General features: G+C 54.4%; 1 protein-coding gene across 3 annotated transcripts in view; it reads right to left on the reverse strand.

Moving 5' to 3' along the window:
- The window catches only part of LOC142488342 (uncharacterized), a 75,263-nt gene extending 54,641 nt beyond the window's left edge, over positions 1-20,622 (reverse strand). The window contains exon 1 of one of the 3 annotated variants that reach the window (XM_075588735.1): positions 20,145-20,622. The gene's annotated coding sequence lies outside the window, so the exon portion shown is untranslated. The remainder of the gene's footprint in view (positions 1-20,144) is intronic. The other 2 variants (XM_075588734.1, XM_075588736.1) reach the window with 2 other exon arrangements.
- Positions 20,623-21,479: the final 857 nt, after the last annotated feature.

Here is a 21,479-nt window from a genome sequence, read left to right on the forward strand (position 1 = left end):
GGCCTTATCCTAACAGGCATTAGGAATACATGGTATAACCCGTCCCATCGCGGGCACTATACGCGCGGCCTTATCCTAACAGGCATTAGGAATACATGGTATAACCCGTCCCATCGCGGGCACTATACGCGCGGCCTTATCCTAACAGGCATTAGGAATACATGGTATAACCCGTCCCATCGCGGGCACTATACGCGCGGCTTTATCCTAACAGGCATTAGGAATACATGGTATAACCCGTCCCATCGCGGGCACTATACGCGCGGCCTTATCCTAACAGGCATTAGGAATACACGGTATATCCCGTCCCATCGCGGGCACTATACGCGCGGCCTTATCCTAACAGGCATTAGGAATACATGGTATAACCCGTCCCATCGCGGGCACTATACGCGCGGCCTTATCCTAACAGGCATTAGGAATACATGGTATATCCCGTCCCATCGCGGGCACTATACGCGCGGCCTTATCCTAACAGGCATTAGGAATACATGGTATAACCCGTCCCATCGCGGGCACTATACGCGCGGCCTTATCCTAACAGGCATTAGGAATACACGGTATATCCCGTCCCATCGCGGGCACTATACGCGCGGCCTTATCCTAACAGGCATTGGGAATACATGTATAACCCGTCCCATCGCGGGCGCTATACGCGCGCCCTTATCCTAACAGGCATTAGGAATACATGGTATAACCCGTCCCATCGCGGGCACTATACGCGCGGCCTTATCCTAACAGGCATTAGGAATACATGGTATAACCCGTCCCATCGCGGGCACTATACGCGCGGCTTTATCCTAACAGGCATTAGGAATACATGGTATAACCCGTCCCATCGCGGGCACTATACGCGCGGCCTTATCCTAACAGGCATTAGGAATACATGGTATATCCCGTCCCATCGCGATCACTATACGCGCGGCCTTATCCTAACAGGCATTAGGAATACATGGTATAACCCGTCCCATCGCGGGCACTATACGCGCGGCCTTATCCTAACAGGCATTAGGAATACATGGTATATCCCGTCCCATCGCGATCACTATACGCGCGGCCTTATCCTAACAGGCATTAGGAATACATGGTATATCCCGTCCCATCGCGATCACTATACGCGCGGCCTTATCCTAACAGGCATTAGGAATACGTGGTATATCCCGTCCCATCGCGGGCGCTATACGCGCGGCCTTATCCTAACAGGCATTAGGAATACATGTATATCCCGTCCCATCGCGGGCACTATACGCGCGGCCTTATCCTAACAGGCATTAGGAATACATGGTATAACCCGTCCCATCGCGGGCACTATACGCGCGGCTTTATCCTAACAGGCATTAGGAATACATGGTATAACCCGTCCCATCGCGGGCACTATACGCGCGGCCTTATCCTAACAGGCATTGGGAATACATGGTATATCCCGTCCCATCGCGGGCACTATACGCGCGGCCTTATCCTAACAGGCATTAGGAATACATGGTATAACCCGTCCCATCGCGGGCGCTATACGCGCGGCCTTATCCTAACAGGCATTAGGAATACACGGTATAACCCGTCCCATCGCGGGCACTATACGCGCGGCCTTATCCTAACAGTCATTAGGAATACATGGTATAACCCGTCCCATCGCGGGCACTATACGCGCGGCCTTATCCTAACAGGCATTGGGAATACATGGTATAACCCGTCCCATCGCGGGCACTATACGCGCGGCCTTATCCTAACAGGCATTAGGAATACATGGTATAACCCGTCCCATCGCGGGCACTATACGCGCGGCTTTATCCTAACAGGCATTAGGAATACATGGTATAACCCGTCCCATCGCGGGCACTATACGCGCGGCCTTATCCTAACAGGCATTGGGAATACATGGTATATCCCGTCCCATCGCGGGCACTATACGCGCGGCCTTATCCTAACAGGCATTAGGAATACATGGTATAACCCGTCCCATCGCGGGCGCTATACGCGCGGCCTTATCCTAACAGGCATTAGGAATACATGGTATAACCCGTCCCATCGCGGGCACTATACGCGCGGCCTTATCCTAACAGGCATTAGGAATACATGGTATAACCCGTCCCATCGCGGGCACTATACGCGCGGCCTTATCCTAACAGGCATTGGGAATACATGGTATAACCCGTCCCATCGCGGGCACTATACGCGCGGCCTTATCCTAACAGGCATTAGGAATACATGGTATATCCCGTCCCATCGCGGGCACTATACGCGCAGCCTTATCCTAACAGGCATTAGGAATACATGGTATAACCCGTCCCATCGCGGGCACTATACGCGCAGCCTTATCCTAACAGGCATTAGGAATACATGGTATAACCCGTCCCATCGCGGGCACTATACGCGCGCCCTTATCCTAACAGGCATTAGGAATACATGGTATATCCCGTCCCATCGCGGGCACTATACGCGCGGCCTTATCCTAACAGGCATTAGGAATGCATGGTATATCCCGTCCCATCGCGGGCACTATACGCGCGGCCTTATCCTAACAGGCATTAGGAATACATGGTATATCCCGTCCCATCGCGGGCACTATACGCGCGGCCTTATCCTAACAGGCATTAGGAATACATGGTATATCCCGTCCCATCGCGGGCACTATACGCGCGGCCTTATCCTAACAGGCATTAGGAATACATGGTATATCCCGTCCCATCGCGGGCACTATACGCGCGGCCTTATCCTAACAGGCATTAGGAATACGTGGTATAACCCGTCCCATCGCGGGCACTATACGGGCGGCCTTATCCTAACAGGCATTAGGAATACACGGTATAACCCGTCCCATCGCGGGCGCTATACGCGCAGCCTTATCCTAACAGGCATTAGGAATACACGGTATAACCCGTCCCATCGCGGGCGCTATACGCGCGGCCTTATCCTAACAGGCATTAGGAATACATGTATAACCCATCCCATCGCGGGCACTATACGCGCAGCCTTATCCTAACAGGCATTAGGAATACATGTATAACCCGTCCCATCGCGGGCACTATACGCGCGGCCTTATCCTAACAGGCATTAGGAATACATGGTATAACCCGTCCCATCGCGGGCACTATACGCGCGGCCTTATCCTAACAGGCATTAGGAATACACGGTATATCCCGTCCCATCGCGGGCACTATACGCGCGGCCTTATCCTAACAGGCATTAGGAATACACGGTATATCCCGTCCCATCGCGGGCACTATACGCGCGGCCTTATCCTAACAGGCATTAGGAATACACGGTATATCCCGTCCCATCGCGGGCACTATACGCGCGGCCTTATCCTAACAGGCATTAGGAATACACGGTATAACCCGTCCCATCGCGGGCGCTATACGCGCAGCCTTATCCTAACAGGCATTAGGAATACACGGTATAACCCGTCCCATCGCGGGCACTATACGCGCGGCCTTATCCTAACAGGCATTAGGAATACATGTATAACCCGTCCCATCGCGGGCACTATACGCGCGGCCTTATCCTAACAGGCATTAGGAATACATGTATAACCCGTCCCATCGCGGGCACTATACGCGCGGCCTTATCCTAACAGGCATTAGGAATACATGGTATATCCCGTCCCATCGCGGGCACTATACGCACGGCCTTATCCTAACAGGCATTAGGAATACACGGTATAACCCGTCCCATCGCGGGCACTATACGCGCGGCCTTATCCTAACAGGCATTAGGAATACATGGTATATCCCGTCCCATCGCGGGCACTATACGCGCGGCCTTATCCTAACAGGCATTAGGAATACATGGTATAACCCGTCCCATCGCGGGCACTATACGCGCGGCCTTATCCTAACAGGCATTAGGAATACACGGTATATCCCGTCCCATCGCGGGCACTATACGCGCGGCCTTATCCTAACAGGCATTAGGAATACATGGTATAACCCGTCCCATCGCGGGCACTATACGCGCGGCCTTATCCTAACAGGCATTAGGAATACATGGTATATCCCGTCCCATCGCGGGCACTATACGCGCGGCCTTATCCTAACAGGCATTAGGAATACATGGTATAACCCGTCCCATCGCGGGCACTATACGCGCGGCCTTATCCTAACAGGCATTAGGAATACACGGTATATCCCGTCCCATCGCGGGCACTATACGCGCGGCCTTATCCTAACAGGCATTGGGAATACATGTATAACCCGTCCCATCGCGGGCGCTATACGCGCGCCCTTATCCTAACAGGCATTAGGAATACATGGTATAACCCGTCCCATCGCGGGCACTATACGCGCGGCCTTATCCTAACAGGCATTAGGAATACATGGTATAACCCGTCCCATCGCGGGCACTATACGCGCGGCTTTATCCTAACAGGCATTAGGAATACATGGTATAACCCGTCCCATCGCGGGCACTATACGCGCGGCCTTATCCTAACAGGCATTAGGAATACATGGTATATCCCGTCCCATCGCGATCACTATACGCGCGGCCTTATCCTAACAGGCATTAGGAATACATGGTATAACCCGTCCCATCGCGGGCACTATACGCGCGGCCTTATCCTAACAGGCATTAGGAATACATGGTATATCCCGTCCCATCGCGATCACTATACGCGCGGCCTTATCCTAACAGGCATTAGGAATACATGGTATATCCCGTCCCATCGCGATCACTATACGCGCGGCCTTATCCTAACAGGCATTAGGAATACGTGGTATATCCCGTCCCATCGCGGGCGCTATACGCGCGGCCTTATCCTAACAGGCATTAGGAATACATGGTATATCCCGTCCCATCGCGGGCACTATACGCGCGGCCTTATCCTAACAGGCATTAGGAATACATGTATATCCCGTCCCATCGCGGGCACTATACGCGCGGCCTTATCCTAACAGGCATTAGGAATACATGGTATAACCCGTCCCATCGCGGGCACTATACGGGCGGCTTTATCCTAACAGGCATTAGGAATACATGGTATAACCCGTCCCATCGCGGGCACTATACGCGCGGCCTTATCCTAACAGGCATTGGGAATACATGGTATATCCCGTCCCATCGCGGGCACTATACGCGCGGCCTTATCCTAACAGGCATTAGGAATACATGGTATAACCCGTCCCATCGCGGGCGCTATACGCGCGGCCTTATCCTAACAGGCATTAGGAATACACGGTATAACCCGTCCCATCGCGGGCACTATACGCGCGGCCTTATCCTAACAGTCATTAGGAATACATGGTATAACCCGTCCCATCGCGGGCACTATACGCGCGGCCTTATCCTAACAGGCATTGGGAATACATGGTATAACCCGTCCCATCGCGGGCACTATACGCGCGGCCTTATCCTAACAGGCATTAGGAATACATGGTATAACCCGTCCCATCGCGGGCACTATACGCGCGGCTTTATCCTAACAGGCATTAGGAATACATGGTATAACCCGTCCCATCGCGGGCACTATACGCGCGGCCTTATCCTAACAGGCATTGGGAATACATGGTATATCCCGTCCCATCGCGGGCACTATACGCGCGGCCTTATCCTAACAGGCATTAGGAATACATGGTATAACCCGTCCCATCGCGGGCGCTATACGCGCGGCCTTATCCTAACAGGCATTAGGAATACATGGTATAACCCGTCCCATCGCGGGCACTATACGCGCGGCCTTATCCTAACAGGCATTAGGAATACATGGTATAACCCGTCCCATCGCGGGCACTATACGCGCGGCCTTATCCTAACAGGCATTGGGAATACATGGTATAACCCGTCCCATCGCGGGCACTATACGCGCGGCCTTATCCTAACAGGCATTAGGAATACATGGTATATCCCGTCCCATCGCGATCACTATACGCGCGGCCTTATCCTAACAGGCATTAGGAATACGTGGTATATCCCGTCCCATCGCGGGCGCTATACGCGCGGCCTTATCCTAACAGGCATTAGGAATACATGGTATATCCCGTCCCATCGCGGGCACTATACGCGCGGCCTTATCCTAACAGGCATTAGGAATACATGTATATCCCGTCCCATCGCGGGCACTATACGCGCGGCCTTATCCTAACAGGCATTAGGAATACATGTATAACCCGTCCCATCGCGGGCACTATACGCGCGGCCTTATCCTAACAGGCATTAGGAATACATGGTATATCCCGTCCCATCGCGGGCACTATACGCGCGGCCTTATCCTAACAGGCATTAGGAATACATGGTATAACCCGTCCCATCGCGGGCACTATACGCGCGGCCTTATCCTAACAGGCATTAGGAATACATGTATATCCCGTCCCATCGAGGGCACTATACGCGCGGCCTTATCCTAACAGGCATTAGGAATACATGTATAACCCGTCCCATCGCGGGCACTATACGCGCGGCCTTATCCTAACAGGCATTAGGAATACACGGTATAACCCGTCCCATCGCGGGCACTATACGCGCGGCCTTATCCTAACAGGCATTAGGAATACATGTATAACCCGTCCCATCGCGGGCACTATACGCGCGGCCTTATCCTAACAGGCATTAGGAATACACGGTATAACCCGTCCCATCGCGGGCACTATACGCGCAGCCTTATCCTAACAGGCATGAGGAATACATGTATAACCCGTCCCATCGCGGGCACTATACGCGCAGCCTTATCCTAACAGGCATTAGGAATACATGGTATAACCCGTCCCATCGCGGGCACTATACGCGCGCCCTTATCCTAACAGGCATTAGGAATACATGGTATATCCCGTCCCATCGCGGGCACTATACGCGCGGCCTTATCCTAACAGGCATTAGGAATGCATGGTATATCCCGTCCCATCGCGGGCACTATACGCGCGGCCTTATCCTAACAGGCATTAGGAATACATGGTATATCCCGTCCCATCGCGGGCACTATACGCGCGGCCTTATCCTAACAGGCATTAGGAATACATGGTATATCCCGTCCCATCGCGGGCACTATACGCGCGGCCTTATCCTAACAGGCATTAGGAATACATGGTATATCCCGTCCCATCGCGGGCACTATACGCGCGGCCTTATCCTAACAGGCATTAGGAATACGTGGTATAACCCGTCCCATCGCGGGCACTATACGGGCGGCCTTATCCTAACAGGCATTAGGAATACACGGTATAACCCGTCCCATCGCGGGCGCTATACGCGCAGCCTTATCCTAACAGGCATTAGGAATACACGGTATAACCCGTCCCATCGCGGGCGCTATACGCGCGGCCTTATCCTAACAGGCATTAGGAATACATGTATAACCCATCCCATCGCGGGCACTATACGCGCAGCCTTATCCTAACAGGCATTAGGAATACATGTATAACCCGTCCCATCGCGGGCACTATACGCGCGGCCTTATCCTAACAGGCATTAGGAATACATGGTATAACCCGTCCCATCGCGGGCACTATACGCGCGGCCTTATCCTAACAGGCATTAGGAATACACGGTATATCCCGTCCCATCGCGGGCACTATACGCGCGGCCTTATCCTAACAGGCATTAGGAATACACGGTATATCCCGTCCCATCGCGGGCACTATACGCGCGGCCTTATCCTAACAGGCATTAGGAATACACGGTATATCCCGTCCCATCGCGGGCACTATACGCGCGGCCTTATCCTAACAGGCATTAGGAATACACGGTATAACCCGTCCCATCGCGGGCGCTATACGCGCAGCCTTATCCTAACAGGCATTAGGAATACACGGTATAACCCGTCCCATCGCGGGCACTATACGCGCGGCCTTATCCTAACAGGCATTAGGAATACATGTATAACCCGTCCCATCGCGGGCACTATACGCGCGGCCTTATCCTAACAGGCATTAGGAATACATGTATAACCCGTCCCATCGCGGGCACTATACGCGCGGCCTTATCCTAACAGGCATTAGGAATACATGGTATATCCCGTCCCATCGCGGGCACTATACGCACGGCCTTATCCTAACAGGCATTAGGAATACACGGTATAACCCGTCCCATCGCGGGCACTATACGCGCGGCCTTATCCTAACAGGCATTAGGAATACATGGTATATCCCGTCCCATCGCGGGCACTATACGCGCGGCCTTATCCTAACAGGCATTAGGAATACATAGTATATCCCGTCCCATCGCGGGCACTATACGCGCGGCCTTATCCTAACAGGCATTAGGAATACATGGTATATCCCGTCCCATCGCGGGCACTATACGCGCGGCCTTATCCTAACAGGCATTAGGAATACATGTATATCCCGTCCCATCGCGGGCACTATACGCGCGGCCTTATCCTAACAGGCATTAGGAATACATGTATATCCCGTCCCATCGCGGGCACTATACGCGCGGCCTTATCCTAACAGGCATTAGGAATACATGGTATATCCCGTCCCATCGCGGGCACTATACGCGCGGCCTTATCCTAACAGGCATTAGGAATACATGGTATAACCCGTCCCATCGCGGGCACTATACGCGCGGCCTTATCCTAACAGGCATTAGGAATACATGGTATATCCCGTCCCATCGCGGGCGCTATACGGGCGGCCTTATCCTAACAGGCATTAGGAATACATGGTATATCCCGTCCCATCGCGGGCACTATACGCGCGGCCTTATCCTAACAGGCATTAGGAATACATGGTATATCCCGTCCCATCGCGGGCACTATACGCGCGGCCTTATCCTAACAGGCATTAGGAATACATGGTATATCCCGTCCCATCGCGGGCACTATACGGGCGGCCTTATCCTAACAGGCATTAGGAATACACGGTATAACCCGTCCCATCGCGGGCGCTATACGCGCGGCCTTATCCTAACAGGCATTAGGAATACACGGTATAACCCGTCCCATCGCGGGCGCTATACGCGCGGCCTTATCCTAACAGGCATTAGGAATACACGGTATAACCCGTCCCATCGCGGGCGCTATACGCGCGGCCTTATCCTAACAGGCATTAGTAATACACGGTATAACCCGTCCCACCGCGGGCACTATACGCGCGGCCTTATCCTAACAGGCATTAGGAATACACGGTATAACCCGTCCCACCGCGGGCACTATACGCGCGGCCTTATCCTAACAGGCATTAGGAATACATGGTATAACCCGTCCCATCGCGGGCACTATACGCGCGGCCTTATCCTAACAGGCATTAGGAATACACGGTATAACCCGTCCCATCGCGGGCGCTATACGGGCGGCCTTATCCTAACAGGCATTAGGAATACACGGTATAACCCGTCCCATCGCGGGCACTATACGCGCAGCCTTATCCTAACAGGCATTAGGAATACATGTATAACCCGTCCCATCGCGGGCACTATACGCGCGGCCTTATCCTAACAGGCATTAGGAATACATGGTATATCCCGTCCCATCGCGGGCACTATACGCGCGGCCTTATCCTAACAGGCATTAGGAATACATGGTATATCCCGTCCCATCGCGGGCACTATACGCGCGGCCTTATCCTAACAGGCATTAGGAATACGTGGTATAACCCGTCCCATCGCGGGCACTATACGCGCAGCCTTATCCTAACAGGCATTAGGAATACATGGTATAACCCGTCCCATCACGGGCACTATACGCGCGGCCTTATCCTAACAGGCATTAGGAATACATGGTATAACCCGTCCCATCGCGGGCGCTATACGCGCAGCCTTATCCTAACAGGCATTAGGAATACATGGTATATCCTGTCCCATCGCGGGCACTATACGCGCGGCCTTATCCTAACAGGCATTAGGAATACATGGTATAACCCGTCCCATCGCGGGCGCTATACGCGCGGCCTTATCCTAACAGGCATTAGGAATACACGGTATAACCCGTCCCATCGCGGGCGCTATACGCGCAGCCTTATCCTAACAGGCATTAGGAATACACGGTATAACCCGTCCCATCGCGGGCGCTATACGCGCGGCCTTATCCTAACAGGCATTGGGAATACACGGTATATCCCGTCCCATCGCGGGCACTATACGCGCAGCCTTATCCTAACAGGCATTAGGAATACACGGTATAACCCGTCCCATCGCGGGCGCTATACGCGCAGCCTTATCCTAACAGGCATTAGGAATACATGGTATAACCCGTCCCATCGCGGGCGCTATACGCGCGGCCTTATCCTAACAGGCATTAGGAATACACGGTATAACCCGTCCCATCGCGGGCGCTATACGCGCGGCCTTATCCTAACAGGCATTAGGAATACATGGTATAACCCGTCCCATCGCGGGCACTATACGCGCGGTCTTATCCTAACAGGCATTAGGAATACACGGTATAACCCGTCCCATCGCGGGCGCTATACGCGCGGCCTTATCCTAACAGGCATTAGGAATACACGGTATAACCCGTCCCATCGCGGGCGCTATACGCGCAGCCTTATCCTAACAGGCATTAGGAATACATGGTATAACCCGTCCCATCGCGGGCACTATACGCGCGGTCTTATCCTAACAGGCATTAGGAATACATGGTATAACCCGTCCCATCGCGGGCACTATACGCGCAGCCTTATCCTAACAGGCATTAGGAATACATGGTATATCCCGTCCCATCGCGGGCGCTATACGCGCGGCCTTATCCTAACAGGCATTAGGAATACATGGTATAACCCGTCCCATCGCGGGCGCTATACGCGCGGCCTTATCCTAACAGGCATTAGGAATACATGGTATAACCCGTCCCATCGCGGGCGCTATACGCGCGGCCTTATCCTAACAGGCATTAGGAATACATGGTATAACCCGTCCCATCGCGGGCACTATACGCGCGGCCTTATCCTAACAGGCATTAGGAATACATGGTATATCCCGTCCCATCGCGGGCGCTATACGCGCGGCCTTATCCTAACAGGCATTAGGAATACATGGTATAACCCGTCCCATCGCGGGCACTATACGCGCGGCATTATCCTAACAGGCATTAGGAATACATGGTATAACCCGTCCCATCGCGGGCGCTATACGCGCGGCCTTATCCTAACGGGCATTAGGAATACATGGTATAACCCGTCCCATCGCGGGCACTATACGCGCGGCCTTATCCTAACAGGCATTAGGAATACATGTATATCCCGTCCCATCGCGGGCGCTATACGCGCGGCCTTATCCTAACAGGCATTAGGAATACATGTATAACCCGTCCCATCGCGGGCACTATACGCGCGGCCTTATCCTAACAGGCATTAGGAATACATGTATAACCCGTCCCATCGCGGGCACTATACGCGCGGCCTTATCCTAACAGGCATTAGGAATACACGGTATAACCCGTCCCATCGCGGGCGCTATACGCGCGGCCTTATCCTAACAGGCATTAGGAATACACGGTATAACCCGTCCCATCGCGGGCACTATACGCGCGGCCTTATCCTAACGGGCATTAGGAATACATGGTATAACCCGTCCCATCGCGGGCACTATACGCGCGGCCTTATCCTAACAGGCATTAGGAATACATGGTATAACCCGTCCCATCGCGGGCGCTATACGCGCGGCCTTATCCTAACAGGCATTAGGAATACGTGGTATAACCCGTCCCATCGCGGGCACTATACGCGCGGCCTTATCCTAACAGGCATTAGGAATACATGGTATAACCCGTCCCATCGCGGGCGCTATACGCGCGGCCTTATCCTAACAGGCATTAGGAATACATAGTATAACCCGTCCCATCGCGGGCACTATACGCGCGGCCTTATCCTAACAGGCATTAGGAATACACGGTATAACCCGTCCCATCGCGGGCGCTATACGCGCGGCCTTATCCTAACAGGCATTAGGAATACACGGTATAACCCGTCCCATCGCGGGCGCTATACGCGCGCCCTTATCCTAACAGGCATTAGGAATACATGGTATATCCCGTCCCATCGCGGGCACTATACGCGCGGCCTTATCCTAACAGGCATTAGGAATACATGGTATAACCCGTCCCATCGCGGGCACTATACGCGCGGCCTTATCCTAACAGGCATTAGGAATACATGGTATATCCCGTCCCATCGCGGGCACTATACGCGCGGCCTTATCCTAACAGGCATTAGGAATACATGGTATATCCCGTCCCATCGCGGGCACTATACGCACGGCCTTATCCTAACAGGCATTAGGAATACGTGGTATAACCCGTCCCATCGCGGGCGCTATACGCGCGGCCTTATCCTAACAGGCATTAGGAATACATGGTATAACCCGTCCCATCGCGGGCGCTATACGCGCGGCCTTATCCTAACAGGCATTAGGAATACATGGTATAACCCGTCCCATCGCGGGCACTATACGCGCGGCCTTATCCTAACAGGCATTAGGAATACATGGTATATCCCGTCCCATCGCGGACACTATACGCGCGGCCTTATCCTAACAGGCATTAGGAATACATGGTATAACCCGTCCCATCGCGGGCACTATACGCGCAGCCTTATCCTAACAGGCATTAGGAATACATGTATAACCCGTCCCATCGCGGGCACTATACGCGCGGCCTTATCCTAACAGGCATTAGGAATACATGGTATAACCCGTCCCATCGCGGGCGCTATACGCGCGGCCTTATCCTAACAGGCATTAGGAATACATGGTATATCCCGTCCCATCGCGGACGGTATACGCGCGGCCTTATCCTAACAGGCATTAGGAATACATGGTATAACCCGTCCCATCGCGGGCGCTATACGCGCGGCCTTATCCTAACAGGCATTAGGAATACATGGTATAACCCGTCCCATCGCGGGCGCTATACGCGCGGCCTTATCCTAACAGGCATTAGGAATACATGGTATATCCCGTCCCATCGCGGGCACTATACGCGCGGCCTTATCCTAACAGGCATTAGGAATACATGGTATAACCCGTCCCATCGCGGGCACTATACGCGCGGCCTTATCCTAACAGGCATTAGGAATACATGGTATAACCCGTCCCATCGCGGGCACTATACGCGCGGCCTTATCCTAACAGGCATTGGGAATACATGGTATATCCCGTCCCATCGCGGGCACTATACGCGCGGCCTTATCCTAACAGGCATTAGGAATACATGGTATAACCCGTCCCATCGCGGGCACTATACGCGCGGCCTTATCCTAACAGGCATTAGGAATACATGGTATAACCCGTCCCATCGCGGGCACTATATGCGCGGCCTTATCCTAACAGGCATTAGGAATACATGGTATAACCCGTCCCATCGCGGGCACTATACGCGCGGCCTTATCCTAACAGGCATTAGGAATACACGGTATAACCCGTCCCATCGCGGGCACTATACGCGCGGCCTTATCCTAACAGGCATTAGGAATACATGTATATCCCGTCCCATCGCGGGCACTATACGCGCGGCCTTATCCTAACAGGCATTGGGAATACATGGTATAACCCGTCCCATCGCGGGCACTATACGCGCGGCCTTATCCTAACAGGCATTAGGAATACATGGTATATCCCGTCCCATCGCGGGCACTATACGCGCGGCCTTATCCTAACAGGCATTAGGAATACATGGTATATCCCGTCCCATCGCGGGCGCTATACGCGCGGCCTTATCCTAACAGGCATTAGGAATACATGGTATATCCCGTCCCATCGCGGGCGCTATACGCGCGGCCTTATCCTAACAGGCATTAGGAATACATGGTATAACCCGTCCCATCGCGGGCACTATACGCGCGGCCTTATCCTAACAGGCATTAGGAATACATGGTATATCCCGTCCCATCGCGGGCACTATACGCGCGGCCTTATCCTAACAGGCATTAGGAATACATGGTATATCCCGTCCCATCGCGGGCACTATACGCGCGGCCTTATCCTAACAGGCATTAGGAATACATGGTATATCCTGTCCCATCGCGGGCACTATACGCGCGGCCTTATCCTAACAGGCATTAGGAATACATGGTATAACCCGTCCCATCGCGGGCACTATACGCGCGGCCTTATCCTAACAGGCATTAGGAATACACGGTATAACCCGTCCCATCGCGGGCACTATACGCGCGGCCTTATCCTAACAGGCATTAGGAATACACGGTATAACCCGTCCCATCGCGGGCACTATACGCGCGGCCTTATCCTAACAGGCATTAGGAATACACGGTATAACCCGTCCCATCGCGGGCACTATACGCGCGGCCTTATCCTAACAGGCATTAGGAATACATGGTATAACCCGTCCCATCGCGGGCCCTATACGCGCGGCCTTATCCTAACAGGCATTGGGAATACATGGTATAACCCGTCCCATCGCGGGCGCTATACGCGCGGCCTTATCCTAACAGGCATTAGGAATACACGGTATAACCCGTCCCATCGCGGGCACTATACGCGCGGCCTTATCCTAACAGGCATTAGGAATACATGGTATATCCCGTCCCATCGCGGGCACTATACGCGCGGCCTTATCCTAACAGGCATTAGGAATACATGGTATATCCCGTCCAATCGCGGGCACTATACGCGCGGCCTTATCCTAACAGGCATTAGGAATACATGGTATATCCCGTCCCATCGCGGGCACTATACGCGCGGCCTTATCCTAACAGGCATTAGGAATACATGGTATATCCCGTCCCATCGCGGGCGCTATACGCGCGGCCTTATCCTAACAGGCATTAGGAATACATGGTATAACCCGTCCCATCGCGGGCGCTATACGCGCGGCCTTATCCTAACAGGCATTAGGAATACATGGTATAACCCGTCCCATCGCGGGCACTATACGCGCGGCCTTATCCTAACAGGCATTAGGAATACATGGTATAACCCGTCCCATCGCGGGCACTATACGCGCGGCCTTATCCTAACAGGCATTAGGAATACACGGTATATCCTGTCCCATCGCGGGCACTATACGCGCGGCCTTATCCTAACAGGCATTAGGAATACATGGTATATCCCGCCCCATCGCGGGCACTATACGCGCGGCCTTATCCTAACAGGCATTAGGAATACATGGTATATCCCGTCCCATCGCGGGCACTATACGCGCGGCCTTATCCTAACAGGCATTAGGAATACATGGTATATCCCGTCCCATCGCGATCACTATACGCGCGGCCTTATCCTAACAGGCATTAGGAATACATGGTATAACCCGTCCCATCGCGGGCACTATACGCGCGGCCTTATCCTAACAGGCATTAGGAATACATGGTATATCCCGTCCCATCGCGGACACTATACGCGCGGCCTTATCCTAACAGGCATTAGGAATACATGGTATAACCCGTCCCATCGCGGGCACTATACGCGCGGCCTTATCCTAACAGGCATTAGGAATACACGGTATAACCCGTCCCATCGCGGGCACTATACGCGCGGCCTTATCCTAACAGGCATTAGGAATACATGGTATAACCCGTCCCATCGCGGGCACTATACGCGCAGCCTTATCCTAACAGGCATTAGGAATACATGTATAACCCGTCCCATCGCGGGCACTATACGCGCGGCCTTATCCTAACAGGCATTAGGAATACATGGTATAACCCGTCCCATCGCGGGCGCTATACGCGCGGCCTTATCCTAACAGGCATTAGGAATACATGGTATAACCCGTCCCATCGCGGGCGCTATACGCGCGGCCTTATCCTAACAGGCATTAGGAATACATGGTATATCCCGTCCCATCGCGGGCACTATACGCGCGGCCTTATCCTAACAGGCATTAGGAATACATGGTATAACCCGTCCCATCGCGGGCACTATACGCGCGGCCTTATCCTAACAGGCATTAGGAATACATGGTATATCCCGTCCCATCGCGGGCACTATACGCGCGGCCTTATCCTAACAGGCATTAGGAATACATGTATAACCCGTCCCATCGCGGGCACTATACGCGCGGCCTTATCCTAACAGGCATTAGGAATACATGGTATAACCCGTCCCATCGCGGGCGCTATACGCGCGGCCTTATCCTAACAGGCATTAGGAATACACGGTATATCCCGTCCCATCGCGGGCGCTATACGCGCGGCCTTATCCTAACAGGCATTAGGAATACATGGTATAACCCGTCCCATCGCGGGCGCTATACGCGCGGCCTTATCCTAACAGGCATTAGGAATACATGGTATATCCCGTCCCATCGCGGGCACTATACGCGCGGCCTTATCCTAACAGGCATTAGGAATACATGGTATAACCCGTCCCATCGCGGGCGCTATACGCGCAGCCTTATCCTAACAGGCATTAGGAATACATGGTATATCCCGTCCCATCGCGGGCGCTATACGCGCGGCCTTATCCTAACAGGCATTAGGAATACATGGTATAACCCGTCCCATCGCGGGCGCTATACGCGCGGCCTTATCCTAACAGGCATTAGGAATACACGGTATAACCCGTCCCATCGCGGGCACTATACGCGCAGCCTTATCCTAACAGGCATTAGGAATACATGGTATATCCCGTCCCATCGCGGGCACTATACGCGCGGCCTTATCCTAACAGGCATTAGGAATACATGGTATAACCCGTCCCATCGCGGGCACTATACGCGCGGCCTTATCCTAACAGGCATTAGGAATACATGGTATAACCCGTCCCATCGCGGGCACTATACGCGCGGCCTTATCCTAACAGGCATTGGGAATACATGGTATAACCCGTCCCATCGCGGGCACTATACGCGCGGCCTTATCCTAACAGGCATTAGGAATACATGGTATATCCCGTCCCATCGCGGGCACTATACGCGCGGCCTTATCCTAACAGGCATTAGGAATACATGGTATATCCCGTCCCATCGCGGGCGCTATACGCGCGGCCTTATCCTAACAGGCATTAGGAATACATGGTATAACCCGTCCCATCGCGGGCACTATACGCGCGGCCTTATCCTAACAGGCATTAGGAATACGTGGTATAATCCGTCCCATCGCGGGCACTATACGCGCGGCCTTATCCTAACAGGCATTAGGAATACATGGTATATCCCGTCCCATCGCGGGCACTATACGCGCGGCCTTATCCTAACAGGCATTAGGAATACATGGTATAACCCGTCCCATCGCGGGCACTATACGCGCGGCCTTATCCTAACAGGCATTAGGAATACATGGTATATCCCGTCCCATCGCGGGCGCTATACGCGCGGCCTTATCCTAACAGGCATTAGGAATACATGGTATAACCCGTCCCATCGCGGGCACTATACGCGCGGCCTTATCCTAACAGGCATTAGGAATACATGGTATATCCCGTCCCATCGCGGGCGCTATACGCGCGGCCTTATCCTAACAGGCATTAGGAATACATGGTATATCCCGTCCCATCGCGGGCACTATACGCGCGGCCTTATCCTAACAGGCATTAGGAATACACGGTATAACCCGTCCCATCGCGGGCACTATACGCGCGGCCTTATCCTAACAGGCATTAGGAATACATGGTATATCCCGTCCCATCGCGGGCGCTATACGCGCGGCCTTATCCTAACAGGCATTAGGAATACATGGTATAACCCGTCCCATCGCGGGCACTATACGCGCGGCCTTATCCTAACAGGCATTAGGAATACATGGTATAACCCGTCCCATCGCGGGCACTATACGCGCGGCCTTATCCTAACAGGCATTAGGAATACATGGTATAACCCGTCCCATCGCGGGCACTATACAAGCGGCCTTATCCTAACAGGCATTAGGAATACACGGTATATCCCGTCCCATCGCGGGCACTATACGCGCGGCCTTATCCTAACAGGCATTAGGAATACATGGTATATCCCGTCCCATCGCGGGCGCTATACGCGCGGCCTTATCCTAACAGGCATTAGGAATACATGGTATAACCCGTCCCATCGCGGACGCTATATGCGCGGCCTTATCCTAACAGGCATTAGGAATACATGGTATAACCCGTCCCATCTCGGACGCTATACGCGCGGCCTTATCCTAACAGGCATTAGGAATACATGGTATAACCCGTCCCATCGCGGGCACTATACGCGCGGCCTTATCCTAACAGGCATTAGGAATACATGTATAACCCGTCCCATCGCGGACGCTATACGCGCGGCCTTATCCTAACAGGCATTAGGAATACATGGTATAACCCGTCCCATCGCGGGCACTATACGCGCGGCCTTATCCTAACAGGCATTAGGAATACATGTATATCCCGTCCCATCGCGGGCACTATACGCGCGGCCTTATCCTAACAGGCATTAGGAATACATGGTATAACCCGTCCCATCGCGGGCACTATACGCGCGGCCTTATCCTAACAGGCATTAGGAATACATGGTATAACCCGTCCCATCGCGGGCACTATACGCGCGGCCTTATCCTAACAGGCATTAGGAATACACGGTATATCCCGTCCCATCGCGGACGCTATACGCGCGGCCTTATCCTAACAGGCATTAGGAATACATGGTATAACCCGTCCCATCGCGGGCACTATACGCGCGGCCTTATCCTAACAGGCATTAGGAATACATGGTATAACCCGTCCATCGCGGGCACTATACGCGCGGCCTTATCCTAACAGGCATTAGGAATACATGGTATAACCCGTCCCATCGCGGGCACTATACGCGCGGCCTTATCCTAACAGGCATTAGGAATACATGGTATAACCCGTCCCATCGCGGGCACTATACGCACGGCCTTATCCTAACAGGCATTAGGAATACATGGTATAACCCGTCCCATCGCGGGCACTATACGCGCGGCCTTATCCTAACAGGCATTAGGAATACATGGTATATCCCGTCCCATCGCGGGCACTATACGCGCGGCCTTATCCTAACAGGCATTAGGAATACATGGTATATCCCCTCCATCGCGGGCGCTATACGCGCGGCCTTATCCTAACAGGCATTAGGAATACATGGTATATCCCGTCCCATCGCGGGCGCTATACGCGCGGCCTTATCCTAACAGGCATTAGGAATACATGGTATATCCCGTCCCATCGCGGGCACTATACGCGCGGCCTTATCCTAACAGGCATTAGGAATACATGGTATAACCCGTCCCATCGCGGGCACTATACGCGCGGCCTTATCCTAACAGGCATTAGGAATACATGGTATATCCCGTCCCATCGCGGGCACTATACGCACGGCCTTATCCTAACAGGCATTAGGAATACGTGGTATAACCCGTCCCATCGCGGGGCACTATACGCGCGGCCTTATCCTAACAGGCATTAGGAATACATGGTATAACCCGTCCCATCGCGGGCGCTATACGCGCGGCCTTATCCTAACAGGCATTAGGAATACATGGTATATCCCGTCCCATCGCGGGCACTATACGCGCGGCCTTATCCTAACAGGCATTAGGAATACATGGTATATCCCGTCCCATCGCGGGCGCTATACGCGCGGCCTTATCCTAACAGGCATTAGGAATACATGGTATATCCCGTCCATCGCGGGCGCTATACGCGCGGCCTTATCCTAACAGGCATTAGGAATACATGGTATAACCCGTCCCATCGCGGGCGCTATACGCGCGGCCTTATCCTAACAGGCATTAGGAATACATGTATATCCCGTCCCATCGCGGGCACTATACGCGCGGCCTTATCCTAACAGGCATTAGGAATACATGGTATATCCCGTCCCATCGCGGGCACTATACGCGCGGCCTTATCCTAACAGGCATTAGGAATACACGGTATAACCCGTCCATCGCGGGCTCTATACGCGCGGCCTTATCCTAACAGGCATTAGGAATACACGGTATAACCCGTCCCATCGCGGGCACTATACGCGCTGCCTTATCCTAACAGGCATTAGGAATACATGGTATATCCCGTCCCATCGCGGGCACTATACGCGCGGCCTTATCCTAACAGGCATTAGGAATACATGGTATAACCCGTCCCATCGCGGGCACTATACGCGCGGCCTTATCCTAACAGGCATTAGGAATACATGGTATAACCCGTCCCATCGCGGGCACTATACGCGCGGCCTTATCCTAACAGGCATTAGGAATACATGGTATAACCCGCCCCAGGTCTCCCTGGCAATGAGACGCGTCATTATGTAACACGCTGGTCTGGAGATTTATAACATCTCAACATTTACCCAAATAAGCAGGTCCCGGGCACTGAGTTATCTGCGCCCCTGTAATAGTGACTAAGGATACCTCTGGGATCCGGATTGTGCTGCTGTCTCTCAGCTCCCCTGGGCTGTCTCTCTCTGCTCCTTGCTGGGAGGTGTCTCTCCCCTGGGCTGTCTCTCAGCTCCCCTGGGCTGTCTCTCTGCTCCTTGCTGGGAGGTGTCTCTGCTCCTTGCTGGGAGGTGTCTCTCCCCTGGGCTGTCTCTCTCTGCTCCTTGCTGGGAGTTGTCTCTCCCCTGGGCTGTCTCTCAGCTCCCTGGGCTGTCTCTCTCTGCTCCTTGCTGGGAGGTGTCTCTCCCCTGGGCTGTCTCTCAGCTCCCCTGGGCTGTCTCTCTCTGCTCCTTGCTGGGAGGTGTCTCTCCCCTGGGCTGTCACTCTCTGCTCCTTCAGCTGCTCTCCCGTGATTGGTGCAGACAGGGGATTGGGGCGGGATCAGTGTCTTTAGCTGCTCCTGTGATTGGCGCAGACGGATATGTGCGAGGTCTTTAGCTTCTCTCCTGTGATTGGCGCAGACGGGGGATGGGGGCGGGTTTTTTAGCTGCTCTCCTGTGATTGGCGCAGACAGAGGATGGGGGCGGGGTTAAGCAGTGGCTTCTCTCCCTGTGTTTGCTGTCACATTATCAGTGACTTTCTCCCACATCACACAGCGGCTCCGTGCGCGCGCGGGGAAGTGTCAGGCGGCGCGTGCACGGCTGCGGTCTGAAGGGAGCCGTTTTTAGGTACGGGGGCGTGGTCAAACCGGTAGGGAGCGGGACTACGACGGGGGGAGCGGGACTACGACGGGGGGGGGCGCGGCTATGTCGGGGGGGGGGCGCGGCTATGTCGGGGGGGGGGCGCGGCTATGTCGGGGGGGGGGCGCGGCTATGTCGGGGGGGGGGCGCGGCTATGTCGGGGGGGGGGGCGCGGCTATGTCGGGGGGGGGCGCGGCTATGTCGGGGGGGGGGCGCGGCTATGTCGGGGGGGGGGCGCGGCTATGTCGGGGGGGGGGCGCGGCTATGTCGGGGGGGGGGCGCGGCTATGTCGGGGGGGGGCGCGGCTATGTCGGGGGGGGGGGCGCGGCTATGTCGGGGGGGGGGCGCGGCTATGTCGGGGGGGGGGGCGCGGCTATGTCGGGGGGGGGGGGGGGCGCGGCTATGTCGGGGGGGGGGCGCGGCTATGTCGGGGGGGGGGGGGCGCGGCTATGTCGGGGGGGGGCGCGGCTATGTCGGGGGGGGGGGCGCGGCTATGTCGGGGGGGGGGGCGCGGCTATGTCGGGGGGGGGGGCACGGCTATGTCGGGGGGGGGGCGCGGCTATGTCGGGGGGGGGGGCGCGGCTATGTCGGGGGGGGGGGGGCGCGGCTATGTCGGGGGGGGGGGGCGCGG

This window comes from Ascaphus truei, chromosome 2, assembly GCF_040206685.1.
Source record: "Ascaphus truei isolate aAscTru1 chromosome 2, aAscTru1.hap1, whole genome shotgun sequence".
NCBI lineage: Eukaryota > Metazoa > Chordata > Amphibia > Anura > Ascaphidae > Ascaphus > Ascaphus truei.